This window comes from Grampus griseus (assembly GCF_964374135.1).
Source record: "Grampus griseus genome assembly, chromosome: 1".
In the NCBI taxonomy this organism is placed as follows: Eukaryota; Metazoa; Chordata; class Mammalia; order Artiodactyla; family Delphinidae; genus Grampus; species Grampus griseus.
In genome coordinates, this window is record NC_139017.1 from 181259834 (window position 1) to 181281186 (window position 21353).

At 64.0% G+C, this 21353-nt stretch overlaps 1 protein-coding gene across 1 annotated transcript in view; it reads left to right on the plus strand.

Annotated features, from left to right (window-relative positions):
* MEGF6 (multiple EGF like domains 6) overlaps positions 1-21353 on the plus strand; it is a gene marked incomplete at both ends in the record, with an annotated part of 100731 nt that overhangs the window by 27631 nt on the left and 51747 nt on the right. The gene's annotated exons all lie outside the window — the stretch shown is intronic.

A 21353-nucleotide genomic window follows, 5' to 3' on the forward strand; every position in this document is an offset into this window, starting at 1 on the left:
GGCCTGTCCCTCTGAAGGAGCCTCTTTCCCCACCGGAGCAGGGCATCAGTTGGTGGGGTCCGGGGAGTGGGCAGGCAGGGCTGCGGGGCTGTGGGGGCCCCTGGGCTCTGCCAGGAGGCAGCGGGAGCAGGCGGCCGCCCCTGAGGGCGTGCGGGTGGGAAGCAGGCCCCAGCGGGTCCAGCGCTCCTGGCCTTGGCTCAAGGGTGACTTTGTTTCTAAACTGGGATAATTGATTAATGGAGAGGAAGCAGCCCTCCCAGGCGGCCCTTCAGTGCTGCCCACTGTGTCGGAGGGTGGGAATCTGACCCCTGGCCCGACGTCCAGACACCACCGAGGGCTGCTCTTGGCTACCGGCCACGACCAGGCTGGGACCTGGCTCTCCTCTCCCTGAGGGGTGCGCAGAGCTGCCCCGCCCGACCAGGCCTCTTCCTCCACTGTGCTTTGCTCTGCCCTGCTGCCCCTGCCCTGGCGGACAGTGTGGCCTTTGGCTTCTGCACACACGCCCGATTTAGCTGCACTAAACTCCTCCTTTTTTTTTTTTTTTTTTTTTTTTGCGGTACGCGGGCCTCTCACTGCTGTGGCCTCTCCCGTTGCGGAGCACAGGCTCCGGACGCGCAGGCTCAGCGACCACAGCTCACGGGCCCAGCCGCTCTGCGGCATGTGGGATCTTCCTGGACCGGGGCACGAACCCGTGTCCCCTGCATTGGCAGACGGACTCTCAACCACTGTGCCACCAGGGAAGCCCTAAACCCCTCCTTTGAGGACAGTTCCCGAAATCTCCAGCAAGCCCCACGCCCTGCAGGAGCTGGCACTGGTGTCTTCTGCTGCCTGGGGTGGGGGCCGTCTCTGGCCGGGGGTGGGGAGGGCCTGCTGGGTTGAATGGAGATGGTGGGTGTCTTTGACCCTGCCCTCTGCTCTGGCCCTGCTGGCCGTGACAGTCGGCTGGGACAGGTGTGGCCTGCTGCCCTGTACTTGGTGGTCCGCGTCCCTTCAGGGCAGCGGGTCTGCAGACCTCCTGCTCCAGGACAGCCCGGGGACTGCCCGCACACAGAATCCCAGCCCTTACAAAGCGGCGACTCTGGGAAGGGCATTCATGTTCGCTCCGTGAATCGTTTAATTACCAGGTTTGTCCCCCAGACCCCACCACCCACAAAGGCATCTCTGTCTTTCAAGATGACTGTGTCCTCCAGGCCTGTGCTGTGCACAATGGGCTTCTCCCAGGGCTGGCTTCTGAGACGGGCTGGCCTTCTAATGACATAATTACAGCAGGATCCACCAAGAGGCAGACCCTCCGGGCCTGGGGGTCTGTGAGCTCGCCCCACCTGCCCCCATGCCTCCCGGCTGGGTTTTTGGTGAATAGGCCGCTCCAGTGCCCCTGCCCACGAGGGGCCTGCCTTCCGGGCAGGATCGAGGCTGGGTCTGCAGAGAAGGACAAGGCCGCCCAGCCTCCCCTCCCCAGGGCCGCCCCAGGCTGGAGTCCCGCCCATCCTCCTGGGTGGTTTCCTGAAAGGACCCTGTGAATCTGCCCTCTGCCCTTCCCTGCCTCGGCCCTGGTGCCCTGTCCACACCCCCGGAAGCCGGTCCGGACTCTTCCGGTGAATTGCCCTTCGCTGGGCTGCAAGGGCAGTCCTGGGCGTGCCCTGGGGTGGGCTGGGTGCGTGTCCCATTGTACAGATGAGTTTCTGATTTGCTGGGGTCAGTGATGTGCTCAGTGCTGGCACACGGCCTCTTGGACCCAGCAGGGCAGTGCGGGGTGCACGTGGAGGCACCGCTCGGGTGGGCGAGCCTGGATGGTGTCTGGGGAATCTGTGCGGCCCACGTGCCCCGTGTGGGTCCCTGGACCGTCGCCGCCTGGGGACTGACAAGAGTTGGGGTGCGGAAGTTCCCTGGGCGTGTTTGGGGCCGAGGGGCCAGTGCCCGGCCCTCTGGCTGACCTTTTCCTGGCAGCCCGCTGGGCGGGTGAAGCCAGGCAGCTGACCACTCGCAAAGGGGCTGCGGTGCCCCATTTTCCAGCCCCTGGGCAGCTGCGGTGGGCGGCCTGACACTTTCTGTTCTGGACGCAGGAATGGCTGGGCCCAGACGGGCGGGGCAGTGCTGCTGGCCCTGAGACCCTGCTCTGCTAGGAGGCCTCTCGCCTTTCTCTGCAGGGGAGGGGAGCAGGCGAGCCTGGCCCGGTGAAGGGGGGGGCTCGATGAGACAAGTGCCTGCCCCCCGAGTGCCCACAGGCCTGCGTAGTGGGGCATCGGGAGCGGGACACAGGGCAGCGGAGGGCGCTGCGGAGGGGAGTGCGGCATGTGCGGGTCCCTGCACGTGGGCGGCTCGGCCCAGGTACAGGGGAGAGGTCCTCACAGGCTGGCCCGGGGCCCCTGCCCCCAAGAATGGCGTGTGGAAGGGAACTTGCGCATGAAGCCGCCTGAGCCTGCCCTCCGGCCCCGTGTGGACACGCCGTCCTGCTCGGGCCGAAGGGGCCGCCTTCTGAGGACCCGTGGGGTGTCCATGACCACTGCCGACGCCACCCCCACTGTGTTGGGCCCCCTTCTCACCACCCCAGGAGTCTGCCGCTTCCCGCACGGCGGAGTCTCCGTGGCTGGCGCTCACCTCTTACCCCAGGGCCCTGGCGCCTAAATGAGTCAATGAAACGTAGCAGCTGCGGAGAGGAGCCCTGAGTCTGAATTCCTGGAGAATTCCTGCCTGCAGCCGTCTGCGCTCAGGAGCCGTTTCTAGGGCTGATCCTGCCCCTGGGCTCAGGTGGCCACGTCCCTGTCCCCCAGCCCGGCAGTGCCCTGAGACTTTGTGGAGGGGGCCTGGGGTAGCGGGCCCTGGAGAGCCTAGAGCCCCGGCTCTTCCTGGGCTCCTGGACAGGCATCTCAGCCCTGTGTCCGCTCTGCCCGCTGTGCCTGCCGCCAGAGCTGTCGCTGTTTGGGGGCAAATCCCAGGAAAGGCCCCTATTGCCCACTTTCAGTTCCTGGGGCTGTGCCTGCCTCTCTGTCCAGGCAGGGTGATTCGTGAGGGGTCTGCGAGCGAGGGAGCTGGAGTCGGCGTCCCAGAACCTGCCCTCGGGTCCTGGCGGCTCCCGGCATCCCAGAGCAGGGCCTGGCCTCTGTGCCCCGGTCGGATGGCGGCCTGGACAGCAGAATGCGCGGAGCCAGGCCAGCTGACTACGGGCAGTTACCGCCGGGGGAGGAGGAGGCGGTGGGCCGAGGGTGCTGACAGCCTGCGGAACTGCTCTCTGGCCGGTGCTGGCTCAGGGGGAGCTGCCCCCAGCCAGTGTCGCAGCCATCTGTTCTGCTGGGGACCCGCAGAGCGGGGGCGGGTCACCCCACCATTCAGGGTCAGGGCAAGATGAGCCTGCGGGTCAGCCCTCCAGCAGCTCCCCGGGGGTCAGAGGCCTCTCCTGCCGTGCATCGAGGCTCCACAGGGCCGGCCTTGAGGCCAGAGCGGGGTGCAGGCCAGTTCCCGGAGCAGGACCGAGCCCAGGTGTCCCACATGTTCGTGTGCATCCGTGCTCTCCCCAGGGGTTGTGGCCACCCCAACCTGGGGACCCCTCGATCCTCCCTAGGAAACCACAGTGCACATTGGCGTGTGCAGGCCCATGAACACTTGGGACAGAGAAACCCGGACAGTTTGGTTCCATGGGTCAGTTCGAAATGTTCTTGGACAGCGGGCACCTCTGTGTGGAGCACGGATTCCTGCCTGTGGAGCCCGCCTCCCTCCCCAGCCTGGGCTCAGACAGAAGGGGCGCCCTGCACTCCTCCCAGCTCCCTGGGCAGCCTGACGCTGCCTAGTGTGGCCTGGGCTCTGCGAGGGCAGACGGCTCTGCCGAGGCTGGCTGGGCCTCGGGGGGACCCTCGAGTCCACTGGGCCTTTCTGCCATCCCTGGGGACTCTGGCTCCGGTGTCCCCGGCCTTGGATCTGCTCTCCTGGAGGTCAGGGCCGCAGGTCTGGGAGCTGATGCCTCCCGAGGGCGTCTGTCACTGCGTGGGCTGAGGGGTCAGGGAGGGGGCCCCTGCTGTGGCCCATCCAGCCCCAGCCCACGCCGCTGGATCGGCCCCTCCCAAGGGCTGTCCTCCAGGCTGAGGGCAGGGCAGGCTGGGCACAGGTAGGTTCAGGGAGGCTCTGGGCTGGATCCAGGACAGACCACTGCCTCCCGGGGTGGTCCAGCTGCTCTCCCCCTTGGTGGGCCTCTCTGGGTGCCCCCAGGGGACAGGGGCCACAGAGGGGGGAGGTTCCTGGGGACACGGTGGCACAGACAAGGTGGCCAGTACCCACATGGCGCTCAGCGCCCAGTGCAGGCACCCAGCCCATGCCAGGGCCTTCCTCTCACACCCCTGCTGGGAGGGCGGCCGGCCTTCCTGGGCTCACACCGCCTGTCCCCGGATGGGGCTGTGTGCATGGTCCCTGCCCTCCAGAACCCCTGCGAGAGCTCCGGGACTGGGCGGGCCCGGGTGCACGTGGGCTCGGGGGCGCTCACACTGTCCTGGGAAAACTCCAGCTTGACCAGCTCCCTGCCCTGCTTTGCCGATGGGGGTGCTGAGGTTTCTGGGGGGCCGTCCTCCCGCCCGTCCTGCCTCTGCGGGGCTGGGTGCAGGGCTGAGCCGGGCAGCCGCTCTGCTCACAGCCCCCCGGCCCTCCGGTCTCCCGGAGCGCACACAGTGTTGGCTGTGTCGTCTGGATTCCCATGTGAGGGGGAAGGTGTCAGGGTTTCTGGCTCTTTCTGCAACTCGAGGCCAGAGGACACGCTACCTTGGCTCAGTCAGCCCCGGGATCTACCTGTTGGATCCACAAACACAGAGCCGTCAGGAAGAGCCCTGAGTGCCTCGGGCCTTCAGGATAGACCCCAGCCCATCACTCTTCCCCTGCCCCGGCCTTCCTGGGTGGGCTGCGGGGTCTCTGAGAGCGGTGCATGTGGCTTCAGGATGAGACCTGGGGCTTGGTGGGTGGGGTGAGTGGTTGTGACTGTGTCCCTCTGTCCCTGTGGCCAGGGGCTGGGCGTGATGACGCCCCAGGTACTAAGAGGGCTGTGCTGGGAGGGCTGGGAAATGCTAGCCATCGTGTGGCCAAGCGCCTGCCCTCACGCCCAGGAGGCAGGAGGGCTCTTTCCTGGACGCTGTGTCCATCTGGGAGCCTCTAGGGACCGTGCTGGGAGGGTCCTGGGCAGTGTGCCCTGTGTCCTGGGAGCCTGGCACTGTTGGAGTGCCTGGAGGTTGTCCACTTCCCCTGACCCTGGGAGGCCGCAGACACACCTGCACTCCCGGTGGGGGTGGGCGGAGGGCAGATGGACGGCACTGGGGAGGGGGGCGGCATGGGTACCCGCTCATCCTCATTTCAGAGCCGCAGCCAGATGGGGACACGGGGAGGGCAAGGGTGGGGCTGCAGCTCAGAGACCAAGTCATCCCACCCAGCTCCTGGTGGCAGGTACGGAGGGGCCCGACTCCTGCCCATTGCCAAGGCCAGGGCTCCGGGAGGGGACAGACACCTGGGCCCCATGCCTCAGACAGCTGCCCGGCCCCGCTCTTCTGATCAAGGGCATCTCCCCAGGTGAGTGGGGACTTGGTTTCCCTGATGCTGTGGGATGCTGCTTCTGCCGGGAGGCTGCCCCAACCTGAGAACCCAGGCTCCAGGGTCAGAAACAGCTGACGGACATTGTCTGGTCCAAGCCCTTCCTTTTACAGACTGAAGTGTGGCCTAGAGAGGGGCTGCATCTGCCCAGGTCGCCTCCATGTGTGCTCTGTGAGGGCAAGCAGTCCCTCCTGGGCCCTCCACAATGTTTGGATGGGTGGATGAATGGATGGGTGGATGAGTGGGTGGATGGAGGATGAATGGATGGGTGGATGGATGGATGGAGGATGGAGGATGGATGGATGGGTGGATGGAGGATGGATGGATGGGTGGATGGATGGATGGATGGATGGGTGGATGGTTGATGGGTGGATGGGTGGATGGATGGGTGGGTGGATGGATGGATGGGCGGATGGATGAATAAATGACATGGGGATCCGTGGCCAGGCCCACCGCACACCTGCTGACACCCTGTTCTCTTCCTCAGGACCTGCTGGGGCAGACAGCTCCCCCAAGGGCCTGGAAGGTAGTGGAGGCCCCAAGGTGGGTGAGTGAGGTCTGACTCTGGCCAGGAACCTGCTACCCACGTGCCAGGGGCACAGGCCCAGTGGGATGGGAGGGCGGCAGCTGGCCCTGTGCACTGAGTGGTGTCCACCCAGGCTTCACCCCGTGAGAGGCAGACGTCGTGCACACAGGACCAGGCTGTGTGTCCCCTTCCCTTCTCTGTGCTGGCCACTGGCCTTGGCCCCAGCTGGTGCTGGCTTCTGAGGATGGTCCTGGCTCTTGGAGCCCCTGGAGGGGTTGGAGTCCCAGAGGCCAGCAGGGAACGTGGGGCCCGGGAGCCTCTCCTCCCCCAGTGGTGGGCCCCACCCGCAGCCTCTTAGCCCGGGCCCAGCCCCCAGGGGCTCCCAGCCCTGCCTGCCCTCCCAGAGCCTCTGAGGGCTGCAGGGAGATGCGGAGAGAACAGCCATGGGGCGGGTGGGACACCAGACCTCTCCTGGCAGGGGCTCCTGCCCTCCCCTCCTGAGCGCTCAGGGCGGGGCACCGGCGCCCCCTGGTGGCAGCGAGAGGCCGGCACAGGGGCAGAGGGCTGCCTGGGATCTGCGGTCAACAGTGTGGGCGCCGCTGGGGACGGAGGGCCAGCTTCACGCATTTCCTCCTCCACTCCCTTCGCCAGCCCCGCCGGGGATGTCCGATGTCACCTGTGACGGCTGCCGAGGCCTGAGGGACACAAGTGGGAAAGGGAGGGTGAGACCCCCGCGAGGGATCTGGGGGCATGAATAGGGAAGGGGCGGCCTGTGTGCGCTGCCTGTGTTCATTCACTCACTTGTTCACGCATTCATCTGCCTGCACATCAGTGAACCCCGTGTGTCCAGGCCCCGTGCCAGGGAGTCGGCTGCCTGCCAGAGGCCCGCATCCTAGTGGGGAGATGACAGGAAGTAAAGAGAACGGGTTCAGGAGTGGTGGCCATGGGGATGGACATCGAGAGGAGGGGAGAGAAAGTGATGGGGGCGGCGTGGCCTCTGAGGACCTCAGTAGCTGCAGCGGACACAGTGTGAAGACCTGAGGCGGGTCCAGGTGGGGTCGCATCCAGCAGGGGGAGCCCCGAGGGGCAAGCCCGGGGGCCAGCGAGGCCGGCGGCCCACCACCAAGGCTCTGGTGGGGCACGGCTGGGGGGTTATTCAGTGACCTTGCTTACTGCACGTCTGTGGAGCGTTCACTCACGTCAGGATGCCAGGAACTTTAAGCTGGGACTGGGAAGCAGGCTCCCGAGTGCCGAGGCTGGAAGCCAGGCAGCCGTGGTGGTTCGTGCCAGGGCCAGACTGGTGGCCGGGGTGACGCCAGGCCAGGGCAGAGAGAGCGAGCCAGTGCGGGGGAGAGGAGGCTGCCTGTGGGTCCAGGCGAGGGGAGGCTCCGAGTGAGGGAAAGAGGGTCTGGTCCAGGAGATGCGGTGGGTAGCGGGGGTTCCTGAAACCAGGAAGACCAGGGCGGGGGCAGCCGGCAGGAATGTGGGGCTTCTGTTTAGGCCTCTGTGCCAGGGGGCAGGTGTGGCAGGGAGGTGCCCTCTGGCCTGGGGAGTGGTGGCTATCTGGGTGGGTGCCTGCATGAGGCCACAGCCGTCCCTTCTCAGAAGTGTAAGCACCACGGGGCCCGGGCCTCTGGTTGCTCGGGGTGGCTGCACCAGCCTCCCTCTGGTCTGTGCCCCCATGTGTTGGAATGAGGCTGGACTTGCCAGCTTGCTCGGGCCTCTCGGATTCAAACGCTGGGAGTGTCGGCCTCGTTTCTCCTCTTTGGGGCTGCCTGCAGGCTGGAGGAGGGCTCTTTGCAGAAAACATAGAACTTACACTCAAATCCAGATTTCAAATGAAGTAATCATCACTGTCGAATGTTCCTTATTTCAGCAAACATTCTTCCAGAATTTATTTGCTGACCTTTACCGTGCGCCAGGCACAGCTGGGGGCTGGCCACGCCGTGGCTGCTGCGCAGACGTGGCCTGATCTCAGGGACTTTCAGTCCAGGGGGAGTAGGGAGTCCAACCGCCAGAGGAGTGATGGGGCCAGGAAGTGGGGACATGGAGGCTGATCTGGCCCGAGCTGGGGTGGGGCAGCCACCCTATGGGGTGGCTCTGTGCTCCTCTGTGCTTACCCAAGTCCATTAGTCTGTCTGTCTGTCTGAGCCCATAGTTCTGGGATCCTGTTGGCACCAAGTGTGGGGCTCAACACCGGGGCCTGCAGGGACGCCTCTATGGAGAGCTTTCCCGGTCAAGCCCCCGGAGCTCTTGGGGAGAGCGAGCTGCCCACCTGAGGGTGAGGCCTGGGAGGGGCCAGCTCCCCGATCAGGGGCCAGCCTCGTGTCCTGGGCAGGGGCAGGTCTGGCGGAGGGGCTCCCAGCGGGGCAGGTGCTTGGCTGGCCAGAGGCTTAAGAGTGTCCAGTGCCCTGGTTTCACTCTCACCCCAGGGTGACTGGGCTCCCACTGAGGCCCAGCCCCATGCCTGGTAGGGTTCTGAGCTCTGCTTCAGGAAATAATGGAGAAGAGCTAGTTCCCACCCCTCCCCCTCCCCCTCCCCGTCCCCTCCCTCCCCCCTCCCCCTCTCCCCCCTCCCCCTCCCAGTTCTTCCTGATCTTGGCTTAGAAACAGAGAAAGAGGCAAAGAGAGGGCATCACACCCTGTCGTCCAGAGCAGAGGGTGGCGCCCGGTATTGAGGCCATCCATGGTCAGGATTGCACTGTGTGGGCCTCGACTGTGCATGGAATTAGAGTGACTCTGGGGGACCCCTCGTGAGCTCAGGAATCAGAGTTCTTGGTACAGAGAGAGAGACACGCACCACGTGCAGGCACGCACACGCTCCTGCACACGCACACATGCACACACACAGAGGAGCCGAGCTGAGAGAGCGTTTGGCTCGGCCACACCAGCCCTTCCCGAGCCTCACCCCTGCCGTGGGGGCAGCTCAGAAGCAGAGGCGGGCGCCCGGCTGCAGGCCTGTCTCTCCGCCAAAGCGTGAAACGTCCCAGGAACTCAGCCTCGGAGGGGGGAGTGGAGACCTGGACATTTGGGGAACCAAGGAATGTTCTTGGCTCCCTTCTGGACCTTTTACATTTTGTCTTGTTTTCTGGGAAACAAATGGAAAAAAAAGCCCCATTCCCACATTTTTGGAGGCTGATTTGTATAAACAGACCAAACCCGATAACTTTCAGAGTAAACAGAGAAACAGTCCGAAGTCAGGCACTGGGTCTTGGGCGGAGGGCAGAAGGTGATGGAGCCCTTCTGGTCCTGCCTGGGCCACTCCGCTCCCTTCAGTGCCTTTAATAATAACTTCATGCTGACTGCCTGCTGGGGTCCTGCTTGGGAACGTTCACGGCCCCCATCACCAACTTTGCCTGATCTCCCTTGATGCCTGCCCCTCAACCCCTCTTGGGCCTCGGGGGGGCCTGGCTGGACTGGCAGTGGGAGTCCCCGCTTAGCCCTTGCGCCCCCTCCCTTCACTGGTTCCCCAAAGCTCCTGAAGGCTGAATCCCCTTCTTTCTCCACGGAGCCAGTGGCGGGACGTGCGGCCTCCTATTCTGAAAGCTGTCTCTCCTGCCTGTGGGGTCTTCTCTGCCTGCCCCCGCCTGCTTGAGACAAGCGCTCTGTGAGTCCTCACAGCATCACCTGACCCTGGGCCACCTCTGTGCCTGGCCCTGAGGGTACTGAGGGGCTAAGAGCTGACTCCTGCCCTGCAGAGCCTCTGGACTCTGAGAAAGTGTGGGCTCTGGTACAGGAGAGGCCTGGAGGAGGGAGAGCCCAGCAGTGGGTGACCTGAGCCCACCACCCCACCCTCGGCCTGCCCCTGTGACCTTCTCCCGGAGGGGACCACCTGGTGACCCTGGAAATCCAGAGTGGGTGAGGCCTGTCTGACTATTTCTAGGTGACCCAGTCTTGGTTTCCATGGTTGCCCTGGAAACCACAGATGGGGAGGGGGTTGACAGGGCCCAGCCTCTCTTGGAACCCCCGAACCTGGAGAGCTTTCCTCTAGGAAAACCATGTGAGCAGCTCCGCGGCCTTAAAAGCATGTTCCTAAGTGAAGGAAGCCCGTCTGAAAATGCTACACGCTGTATGATTCCAACTCATGACATTCTGGAAAAGGCAAAACCATGGCGGTGACACAAAGGTGGTGGGTGCCAGGAGCTGGGGGAGGGGCATAGTAGGTGGAGCAGAGGGCCGTCTAGGGCGGTGAAAGTCCCCCGTACGATGCTGTCAAGGTGGATGCGCCCGCAGGACAGCGAGGGTGGTCCTCGTGTAAACCGCGGGCTTCAGCGAATAACGACGTCTCGGTACTTGTCCGTTTATTGTAATAAACGTAGACACGAACGAAGGATGTTAGTGATAGAGAAGGTCATGTGTGTTGGGGAGATGGGAGCACAAGGAACTCTGTACTCTCTGCTCGATTTTTCTGTAAACCTAAAACTGCTCTACGAAATAGTATCTGTGGATTCCAAACAAAGGATGAAGCAAACCCAGCCTTCCGAGCCTTCGGGACTGGCCTTGCCGGAGCTGGTCGCGCGAGTGTCTCCCCGCTCCCCGGGCTGGGCCGGCTCCTTGCTTGCTTTCTCCGCTCTATTCGGGACTGGCCTTGCCGGAGCTGGTCCCGCGAGTGTCTCCCCGCTCCCCGGGCCGGGTCAGCTCCTTGCTTGCTTTCTCCGCTCTATTCGGGACTGGCCTTGCCGGAGCTGGTCCCGCGAGTGTCTCCCCGCTCCCAGGGCTGGGCTGGCTCCTTGCTTTCTCCGCTCTATTCGGGACTGGCCTTGCCGGAGCTGGTCCCGCGAGTGTCTCCCCGCTCCCAGGGCTGGGCCGGCTCCTTGCTTTCTCCGCTCTATTCGGGACTGGCCTTGCCGGAGCTGGTCGCGCAAGTGTCTCCCCGCTCCCAGGGCTGGGCCGGCTCCTTGCTTGCTTTCTCCGCTCTATTCGGGACTGGCCTTGCCGGAGCTGGTCGCGCGAGTGTCTCCCCGCTCCCCGGGCTGGGCCGGCTCCTTGCTTTCTCCGCTCTATTTGGGTTTTCTTGGCATATTGCTTAGTGCACCTTCAGAAACCTCTCTGTCCTTTGTCCCCTGAGGACAGGCTCCGTGGTCCCTTTCTACCTGCCTGGTCCCCTCACTCCTCATGAGCCGTTTGGTTTCTCAGCGTCATCGTTACAGATGTTTGGAAGTTGATCTGAAGGGTCAGGCATCCGGGTTCCCCGAGCCGTCCAGGCAGAGCTTCTGTGGCAAGACCAGTTTCTCCACCAAACTAGGAGAAACCATCCCCTGGAATGCAGCGGCCTTAAAATGATGGTCAAGACTGAGGTCCCGTTAGGGGGCAAGGAGCCGGGCCTGAGGACCGGCCGCGTCACGCTCCAAGCCCACAGGGTTCCTTCTTCAGCCGCTGGGTCCCAGGCACTGGCCTTGGGCGGAGTTGGGTTCATTCCAGACCTTCCAGGTGCGGCAGGCTTGGCAGAGAGGCAGAGAGAGGTCTTCTAAGGTGTTAAGTTTTAGAAAGAAATGAGAAAGGAGGCCGAGGAGTCACATGTGTATTTATGAGCCCATGCCAGGCCGGCAGTGTCCAGAGAGAGAGGCAGAGACAGAGAGAGAGGAGAGGCGACGGCAGGAGGGCCGCCCCCCCGAGGCTGAGCTGCCACCAGGGAGGGGCACTGAGCCAGGTTGTTTGCTGTCCAGGTGAGGGTGGGCGGGAAACGTGTGTCCTTCAGACGGGTCCAGATGAGAAAGCCTCGCTTTAGCCAAACAGATGATAAATCCCTCGCTTTCCGAGCCAGCAAAGCAGGGTGGTGGTGGGGATGGCTGCCCTGCAGGGTATCCGTCCTGCGCAGGAGGACCCATGGGGCTCCTTTAGATGACAGACTCTCCACGAACCCCAGGACAGGGCTTGGCGCTCAGCGATTATCCTTGGAGCAGTGGGACGCAGGCCGCCCGTCTTCTGCACCTGCCCCAGCAGCGCCCCTTGGAGCAGTGGGACGCAGGCCGCCCGTCTTCTGCACCTGCCCCAGCAGCACCCCTTGGAGGGACTGAAGGGTTCCTTGCAGCCTGTGTAGTGTCGGCCCTGGGGACGCTGCCTCCAGGAGGCCTCCCGGGTTTTCCTGTCTGTGCTTCTCCCTTTGGGTTGCTCTCTCGGGCTCCCTCTCCCCACATCCTGGAAGTCTTCCCTGCCCCCCCGGCTGGTGGGGCCCTGCAAGCAGAGACGGTACGTCCTCGCGGGGGTGTTGGACGCCGGTGGATGCTTGTTGTGGGTGTGGATGAGTGATGTGTGGGCCCCTCATCCCTCTGGCCTGCGCTGAGCTGGGGTGGGGTATGATGGGAATTGCATTGGAATGTTCTGGCTGCCCTGGCTGGCGGACTTCTGAGCTGCAGGAGAGAGATAACCACCCAGCCAGGTGGCAGCAGGCTTACAGAGCAGCTCCTCCCAGGGCGGGGGTGGGGGGTGGGGGGCGGTGGGGGGGTGCGCCTCCCAGGGCTGGCCCAGCTGGGCGGGATGCCCTTGGCCCAGGGCAAGTTGCAGCCCTGGAGCAGTGTGAAGAACTCTTCTCTGAAGTAGTTTCCGCTCTTTCCAGCTGTAAAGGTGGCGCCTGCCCGATGACTGTTAGTTTCCGCTCTTTCCAGCTGTAAAGGTGGCGCCTGCCCGATGACTGTTAGTTTCCGCTCTTTCCAGCTGTAAAGGTGGCGCCTGCCCGATGACTGTTAGTTTCCGCTCTTTCCAGCTGTAAAGGTGGCGCCTGCCCGATGACTGTTAGTTTCCGCTCTTTCCAGCTGTAAAGGTGGCGCCTGCCCGATGACTGTTAGTTTCCGCTCTTTCCAGCTGTAAAGGTGGCGCCTGCCCGATGACTGTTAGTTTCCGCTCTTTCCAGCTGTAAAGGTGGCGCCTGCCCGATGACTGTTAGTTTCCGCTCTTTCCAGCTGTAAAGGTGGCGCCTGCCCGATGACTGTTAGTTTTCGTTCTTTCCAGCTGTAAAGGTGGCGCCTGCCCGATGACTGTTAGTTTCCGCTCTTTCCAGCTGTAAAGGTGGCGCCTGCCCGATGACTGTTAGTTTCCGCTCTTTCCAGCTGTAAAGGTGGCGCCTGCCCGATGACTGTTAGTTTCCGCTCTTTCCAGCTGTAAAGGTGGCGCCTGCCCGATGACTGTTAGTTTCCGCTCTTTCCAGCTGTAAAGGTGGCGCCTGCCCGATGACTGTTAGTTTCCGCTCTTTCCAGCTGTAAAGGTGGCGCCTGCCCGATGACTGTTAGTTTCCGCTCTTTCCAGCTGTAAAGGTGGCGCCTGCCCGATGACTGTTAGTTTCCGCTCTTTCCAGCTGTAAAGGTGGCGCCTGCCCGATGACTGTTAGTTTCCGCTCTTTCCAGCTGTAAAGGTGGCGCCTGCCCGATGACTGTTAGTTTCCGCTCTTTCCAGCTGTAAAGGTGGCGCCTGCCCGATGACTGTTAGTTTCCGCTCTTTCCAGCTGTAAAGGTGGCGCCTGCCCGATGACTGTTAGTTTTCGTTCTTTCCAGCTGTAAAGGTGGCGCCTGCCCGATGACTGTTAGTTTCCGTTCTTTCCAGCTGTAAAGGTGGCGCCTGCCCGATGACTGTTAGTTTTCGTTCTTTCCAGCTGTAAAGGTGGCGCCTGCCCGATGACTGTTAGTTTCCGTTCTTTCCAGCTGTAAAGGTGGCGCCTGCCCGATGACTGTTAGTTTTCGTTCTTTCCAGCTGTAAAGGTGGCGCCTGCCCGATGACTGTTAGTTTCCGTTCTTTCCAGCTGTAAAGGTGGCGCCTGCCCGATGACTGTTAGTTTTCGTTCTTTCCAGCTGTAAAGGTGGCGCCTGCCCGATGACTGTTAGTTTCCGTTCTTTCCAGCTGTAAAGGTGGCGCCTGCCCGATGACTGTTAGTTTTCTTTCGCCCAGATTTAGGGGATTAAGACACATCTATCCTCTCACTGTTCTGAGGTCACAAGTCCAACATGGGTCTCGCTGGGCTCAAGTCCAGCTGGGGGCAGGGCGGGCTCGTCCTGGAGGCTCCGAGCGAGAGGCTGCCTCTGGCCTTTTCCAGCTTTAGGGGTGCCTGAGGTTCTTGGCTCGTGGCCCCTTCCTCCACGTTCAAAGCCCGCAGTGAGGCGCCTCTCACGCCCTCACTTCTCTACTCTGACTCTCTGACCCTGTGATGACACTGGACCCGCCCACATCATCCAGGACACGCCCCTATTGCAAGGTCAGCCCATTGGCAGCTGTGATTCCACTGCAGCCCCGCCACCGGCACCCAGCAGGCCAGCGGCGTTCCGGAATGTTCTTGGGAGCATCTGCATGGTTTATGCTATTTTCCTGGGTCATTTTTGCTGGGGCCTCGTCTACTCTCCGGAGCGTCCCATTTTGGACGACAGGTCACGTGCTGCCCGCCCCGGGCCGGGTGGGTCTTGCGTGGTCCCTGAGCAGTGGGTGGTCCTCTTGGTCGTCCTCTGTGGGGCTGCAGGCTGCTCCGGTGGGGGGACGTCCCCAGGCTGCAGAGAGGGCAGCGCCGGGAAGCCTGGGGTGTGTGCTGGGTGGAAGCTTCAGGCGTCTTGTCTTTACAGGAGTCTGTCCCACCCCTGCTTTTGCTCCGGATCCGAGAGGGCAACTGCGAACTTAATTCCCTCCGTCAAACAGCTTTGGACCTTCCGGTTTCCCCGGCAACATCGTAAAGCCTGTGTGACGTTTTCTGCCCCAGGTTGCACCTTGGGGGCTCTCTGGACCAGGGTGGTGGTGATCAATCTGGAAACGGGCTCTTCACACAGGGCTCCAGGTTACATGGGGGCTGACAGGCCCCACTCCCTGTCCTGGGAACTCCTGGCGGGTGGGGGGCTGAACACTGACCCACAGAGTGGCCCACCAACGTGGCCAAAATCAGTGCCCAGACCAGGGAGGCTGCTCCCTCTGTGACAGGCTGAGCCGAGCCGTCTCCGCTGGCCACAGCCCTGCTCCGGCCGGTTCCCACACCGCTGGGATCCTGTCGTCCTGCGCGGGAGGGTGGACTGTGGTGGGACAGCTTTTTGAGCTGGGGGCTTGTTTCAGACATTTGCACCTTGATGGATGTCAGAAGGATGCTGGGCAGGTCCTCCATGGTAACTGTTCCTCAGCCGGGGGCAGGGGTGGGTCTGCCCTTGGCTATCGGCTCTGGTCCCCGCCCCACCTGGCAGACTCTTCCCTGGGAGCCAGGGAGCCGGGAGGGAATGTGGTCCGGGAGCTTCTGGAACGAGCTGAGGCGGGTCCTGGCCTGGCCGCACGGCGAGGCGGGGAGGCGCGAGGAGGGGGTTCTGTGCTGCCCTCTGGGGCCTCTGCGTTTTTGTAATGGGCCCAGGCGACCGCGAGAGTGAGCTGGGGTCTGGCTTTGGCTGTGTGGGCCTGGGTCCTAGGCCGGGCCTGGGGTCTATGCTGCTTTGGGCTTTCATTTCTGACTCGAATGGAATTAAGTACCGACGAGGGATCCGTCCTCTCCGAGGGGTCCCTCGGATCCCCTAGCCGTCCTCTGCATTCATTCCTCTGCCCATTTTCGGGATGGGGTTTTGCGATGGGCCGTGTTCACCCAGCGGCCAAGAGGCCGAGCCAGCCCAGGCCCTAGGCCGTGCCCTCGGGACCCCAGCCCTGCTTTGGGCGCTGCCCCACCCAGCTTCTGGCTGAGGGGAGCGCAGGGCGGAGGGCACTGCTGTCCAGGCCTGGATGTGAGGGTGGGAGCCATGCGGCCACGAGGCCAAAAGCCCCCGCTCGTGGACGAGGCAAGGGGAGGCTCACCCCTCGGGCCTCAGGACGGAGCTTGGCCATGCTGACGCTTGGTTTCAGCCCAGTGACATTGATTCTGTTCTCGTGATCCCCAGAACAAAGGAGGATATATTTTTGTTGTTTAAGCCACCAGATCTGTGATCCTTTGTCACTGCAGCCCAGGACACTATACCAGCACCTCTGACTGTGGCCCGGACACCCTGGGGCCGCTTGCCTGACTCCAGGTGAATTTCCAGCGCCGCTAGGTCAGAGCTGAGGTCCCTCCTGCAGCTCTGCCCCCAGCCCAGCCTGCTGCGGACCCCTCCTCCTCTGCCTGCCTCGTCTTCCCGATGCCCCTGCCTCCCCAGCCTGGTCCTCGCTGGGAGCCACCTTCTCTCCCACAGGCTGATGGCGAGGGCCCAGCCCAGTCCCGTGTTTTGTCGCTGCTTTGTGGCCCCCATGGCATCTGTCCCCCGAGGCTGGCTCAGAGCCCCTGCAGGGTCCTTGCCTCACTTGTCTCGGAGGCCGCACCCCTGCCCACGACATGCAGTTGGTGCCCGGGAAGGGGGACTCTGGGGTGGGGCGGGGTGCGCGTGCTCCAAGGCAGGCCCAGACCTGCACTGGCCGGGGTGCCGAGCTGGCGTGTCGGCCTGCAGAGCAAGCTCACTCAGGGAGCCCCACTTGTCCGGCCTCCCGGACTGGGGGCACTGGGGGGGGCACTGGGGGCACTGGGGGGAACATTCCTGGGGAGATGGACTCGGCAGGCCGGGGAGGGGGCTCCCCATGCCGGTGACCTGTGCTGGCCGCAGGGGTGCTTGGGACACCCCTCTCCCCAGACGTTGCACCTCCTGCCCTTCAGTGGGCTTCCCCAGGGAGTTGCCTCTCCAGGCCCCCTGAAGCTCAGGGCCTTTGGGGAGCTGCACCCCCCGCTCCCCCCCATACATCGAGCTCCTCTGTCTCTGTGTCTGGAGCCCCGCATGGCTGACTCCGGTCCAGCTGGTTTTCGTCAGCCCTCCCAGCTGAGATTTTGGGAGCAGCCCTGACCTGTCTGGGTGACACCTGGCTGCAGGAAGGGAGGGTTCTTGGCCTCCTCGGCAGGCAGGGCCTTGTAAATCCTGGCTCCCGACAGGTAGCCTGAGGCCTAGGTGGGCGGACAGGGATAAGGGCTGACTGTCTGCGAAGCCAAGGCCTGGCCACATCCCGGCCTGGTGCGCTGGGTGGCCTCCCTTTGGGTGGTCTCAGCTTCTGTTCTCGGGGTGAGACTTCCTCATCCTCACAGGTGGCGCGGGGGTCCCTCGGCCTGCCCTGTGCCCTCCCCTGGAACCTTGTGCCTTTTCACCCGCTTCACACCTGGGGGACTCGGAGGCCCACCACTGGCCGTCCAGACCGGGCCGGGCTGGGCTCTGATTCCAGCCTCGTGTGTAGCTCGCAGTCACCCTCAGAGCCTCACTGTCACACCCAGGCTGCTGGTGGACGGGCAGGGGGTTGTGGAGACCACCTCTCTCAGGGGGCCCCTCATGTTCCGCCGGGGTCAGGAAAGCATGCTCCGTGTTCTGCAGCCCCTGGTGGCTGCGTCAGCTGGAAGGTCAAGGCCTCCGGAGCCCTCGCCCAGGCTGGGTGGCCGCTGGCTACTTAGGGCCTTTGTAGCCCGAGGCAGGGCCCTGTGCCGGGGCCAGAGCTGTCCAGGAGCCGAGGCCCAGGCACCCCCTTCCTGCTGCACCGAATCCCTGGAGATCGGCCGTGTGGGGGCCGGTCTGAGGAGCGCTTTCGAAAAGTTGAGGTGGAATTCATGCGACATAAAATCGACCCCTTTGAAGCGTGCAGTTCAGTGACATCAAGCACGTCCACAGTGTGGTATAACCACCTTCTCCACGAACTTCATCCCGAAGGGGGCCCCGGACCCATCAGTCAGCCGCTCCCCACCCGTCCCTCGCCACCCCCAGCCCCTGGCTTCCACTCATCCACTGTCTCTGTGGATTTGCCTGTTCCGGATGTATCTTCTAAACAGAATCACACAGCATGAGGCTTCTGCGTCTGGCTTCTCACCGAGCAGCGTGTTTCTGAGGTTCACCTCGCTGCTGCGCTGTGCTCCCTTCTGTGGCCGAATGCTGTCCGGCGGCAGGGCTGGACCACGTGGGCTTATCCCCTCGTCTGTCGATGGACACGAGCTGTGTCCACCTGCGCTGCTGTGGCCGCGCCTGCACAGACGTGCGTCCAAGTCCCTGTTTAGGTTCTTTCAGGCAGATGCCTGCAGTGGGCTTGCCGGGTCCCGCAGGGACTCTTGGCCTCGTCGAGGGAGATGTTACGGTCTTCTGGCAGAAGTCCTCCCCAGGGAGTGGGCTGGGGCAGCCGCCTCCCCCTCAGGGCGCTTCAGCCCGGCCTTTCGCTCTGTGTGGGGAGGGGGTGGGTGAGAAGGATGGAGGGCCAGCTCTGGGGGTCAGCGTCCACACTCCACGCTCACCAGAGGCCTGGCCTGAGGGCCAGAGGCCACTCCGCCCTGCAACCTCGCTGCAGAAATGGGAGGAATGCACCCTGGAACCCCCGGAAACGCCACCTTCCCTCGGGTTGGGGTGGTCCTGCGCTGGTTGCCCAAGAGGCCAGGGTTTCGGGGCACCTGCCTCCTGAGTGCTTGCTGGAGCAGAGCGCTCTCCGCCACCGGCCAGACAGGCCCCAGCGGCAGCTCCAGGCAAAGACTTGTCTCAGGGCAGGCCAGGACCTGGCCGTCGACCTCCTGACCTTGCCTGGGCTCAGGCCACCCCTGCGACAAGCTGGAGCGTTGGGCCCATCAGGCGACCAGGCCACTGGGCTCCCGGTCACCCTCTGCCTCCCCGCCCCAGACTGGCTTCATGAGCAAGAAAGGCAGTCAGATCCCGGGTGGTTTCCTGGGCTGTGTCACTGCCCCCGTCAAATTCTGGTTCACATGTGATGATGGGCCAGAGCTGGATGGGGTCCCTGAGGGCCAGCCAGCTGGGTCCCCTGTGGGGAGGGTGGGGCTGCCGGGAGTAGCCGTTGGAATTTGGCTCAGGGTGTCCCGCGCTGGGGTCCCTGGTGAACTGATGGATCATTCTAGAAGTAGGTTTGTGCTGCACGCCACCCTGGGCCAGGACTTCCCAGGATCTGCTCCCAGAAGCCCCCAGGTAGCCCTGGTTTCCCCACCCAGCTCTGGAGCCCCAAACACCCGGTCTTGGGGCAGGAAGGAAAGGGGGTTGTCTCTCTGTCTCTCCTTCCCAGGCCTGTGCAGGGAGCTCCAGGCCCCTCTGCCACTGGCCTCCCCGGGGGTTCCAGCCCAGGCCTGGCTGCTGGTCTGTGGCAGTGCCCTGTCCCCCACCCTGAGGCTGGCCGGGGAGGGGTCATTGCTGGCCCCGCCCTTGGCAGGGCTGCCGACTGTTCTGGGGTACCCACAGGGCACACAGCTGCCCCCCAACCCTGAGCTGCCCCCAGCCTGAAAGATCTGCTGTTTTACTTTGGTTTTTGAATCAGCCATACCGATTCAGAAAGGATTTAGGGAGTCCCTTCCACCCCTTCCCCAGGCACCCACGAGGCACCCGCGGGCACCTACTCTTACAGATGCATTCCACAGCCCTGTGCGGGCTTGTCCTCGGTGCTGGAGTTACAGCAAGGAGGTGACGAGGTCAAGGCCCCGTGCGCACGAGGCTTGGGTTCTGGAGGGGCTGCGGGTACAGTGGTGCCGGTCCATAGGTGCTATGCGTGAAAAGCACAGCCTCTAGCTGCTGGGGGTGGGGAGTTAAACAGGTGATCAATCCCCCCCACCCCGCCCCGCCCCAGCAGGTGACCTGAACCTGATGTGCAGAGTCTGGGCCCTCCCCCGAGCTCTCCTCCTGCCCAGGATGGCGGGTTCTTTACGACTGTACCCCTCACCCCTCACCCGTAGCTGTGTGCCCAGCAGGTGGTCAGCAGAGGGGAGCCTGCTGAATCTGCCCGGCTCCTCCCTGGCCCTGGGCAGGGTCACCTCCTTCTCAGTCTGGGCTGCCACTGCCTGGGGAGGGGTCACGGGGAGGGCCAGCCCCCTGCCCGCTCTGCTTCTCTCCGGGAGGCCCCCTGCCTGCCTGGCCTGGGCTGGGCCCTGGGACCCTGAGGCTGATGGGGCCCAGTTTCCATGCTGAGGCTGGCGCGGTCCAGCTGTGAGCAGATACGGGTGCTGAGCAGTCCCCAGTGCAGAGACGCAAGGGTTTCAGCTCAGCCAGGGGGTGGGGGGGGGCTGCCAGGGTGCTGAGGCTCGGTACCCAGCATGCAGATACCGGGGGGCAGGGGCAGTGCGGGCCAGGCAGACATGGCGCCCCCAGGATGCCGTCCAGACTGCGGGTGGAGGGACACATCAGGTGCCATTGTGAGCTCCAGGCGCTGCAGCCCACGGTGCCCTGTCAGCCAGCGGGGCCTTTCTGCAGGCGTAGGACTCCCTGAGGCTCCAGGCCACAGTGGCCCCCTGTCACCGGCATCCATGGGGTCAGGGCAGGGCGCGGCGCTGTGAGGCAGCTGTGAGGCTGACCCTGCCCTGGCGATGGTGCGGGGGCCCTGGGGACCCTGCCGTGTCAGCAGCTGTAGGAGGGCGCCCTCGGCCTGCGGCCCCGCTGCCTGGCCGCCTGCCCTCCCTGCTGTCTGGGGCACAGCCCAAAGATCAGGACCGGCCCTGGGGCTTCGGGGGGCTTGCACCTGGCTGCTCCCTTCTGGTGGGGCTGGTGGAGAAACCCTGGGCACCCCGGCTCTGACCCCCGGGCTGGGGTGAACCCGGTCTCGCCCCGTGTTAACTCTCTAGGAATTCCCAGACAATTTCCGATGTTAACGTTGCAGGCCCGGGCTGACGGCGGCATTCCAGCACCGCCTTTCCCGTGGGACCGTGGCCTCCCCTGCAGCCTAAGGCAGGCTCGCGGTCTCCCGGGGACCCTCCCGAGGAGGTGTCAGCAGAGATGAGCGCCGAAGCCGGGGATGGGGGCTTGGCCTTGGGTGGGGCTGCAGCCCCTGTGTGTCTGGGCCGCGAGCCTCCAGGCGAGGGTGGCGCTTCCAGCAGCTGCACCCGCTGAGCTGCGCTGGCACCTGGCCGTCCAAGGCCTGTGGCTCACTGGGGTCTCCACTCGGCTCTGGGTCATATTCCCCATGAGACCAGGAGAGCCGCTGCCTTTGGCCTTGAAAGGCGGGGAGGACAGGGCAGAGCCCCTCAGACCTCGTGCAGGTAGCACAGTGTGGGTCTGGGGGCGGGCAGAGGTGCCTGGTCCCCTTGTCACCCCACACCCGTGAGGTGTTCTGGGAAACGAGGCACCTGGGTCCTCCAGGCCCCGGCTGGTGGGCTTGGGTGTGTGAGGCCATGATGCCACCAGCCCCAGGCGGGTGTCTGGCACTCCAGCTGGCCACATGCCCCGTCCCAGGGGAAGCACCATGATCCTGCACCCACAAAGGCTGAGCAGGGGCCGGGGGAGCTGTGTGTTCAGCAAGGTGGCCTCGTGGTTGGGGTCTCCTGCCTGCTCCGCCCCGCACACCAGAGCCCAGCGCCCTGTCCAGGCCTGGCTCACGTGCCACGTGATCCCAACAGACCAGAGAGTGGGGGGAGATC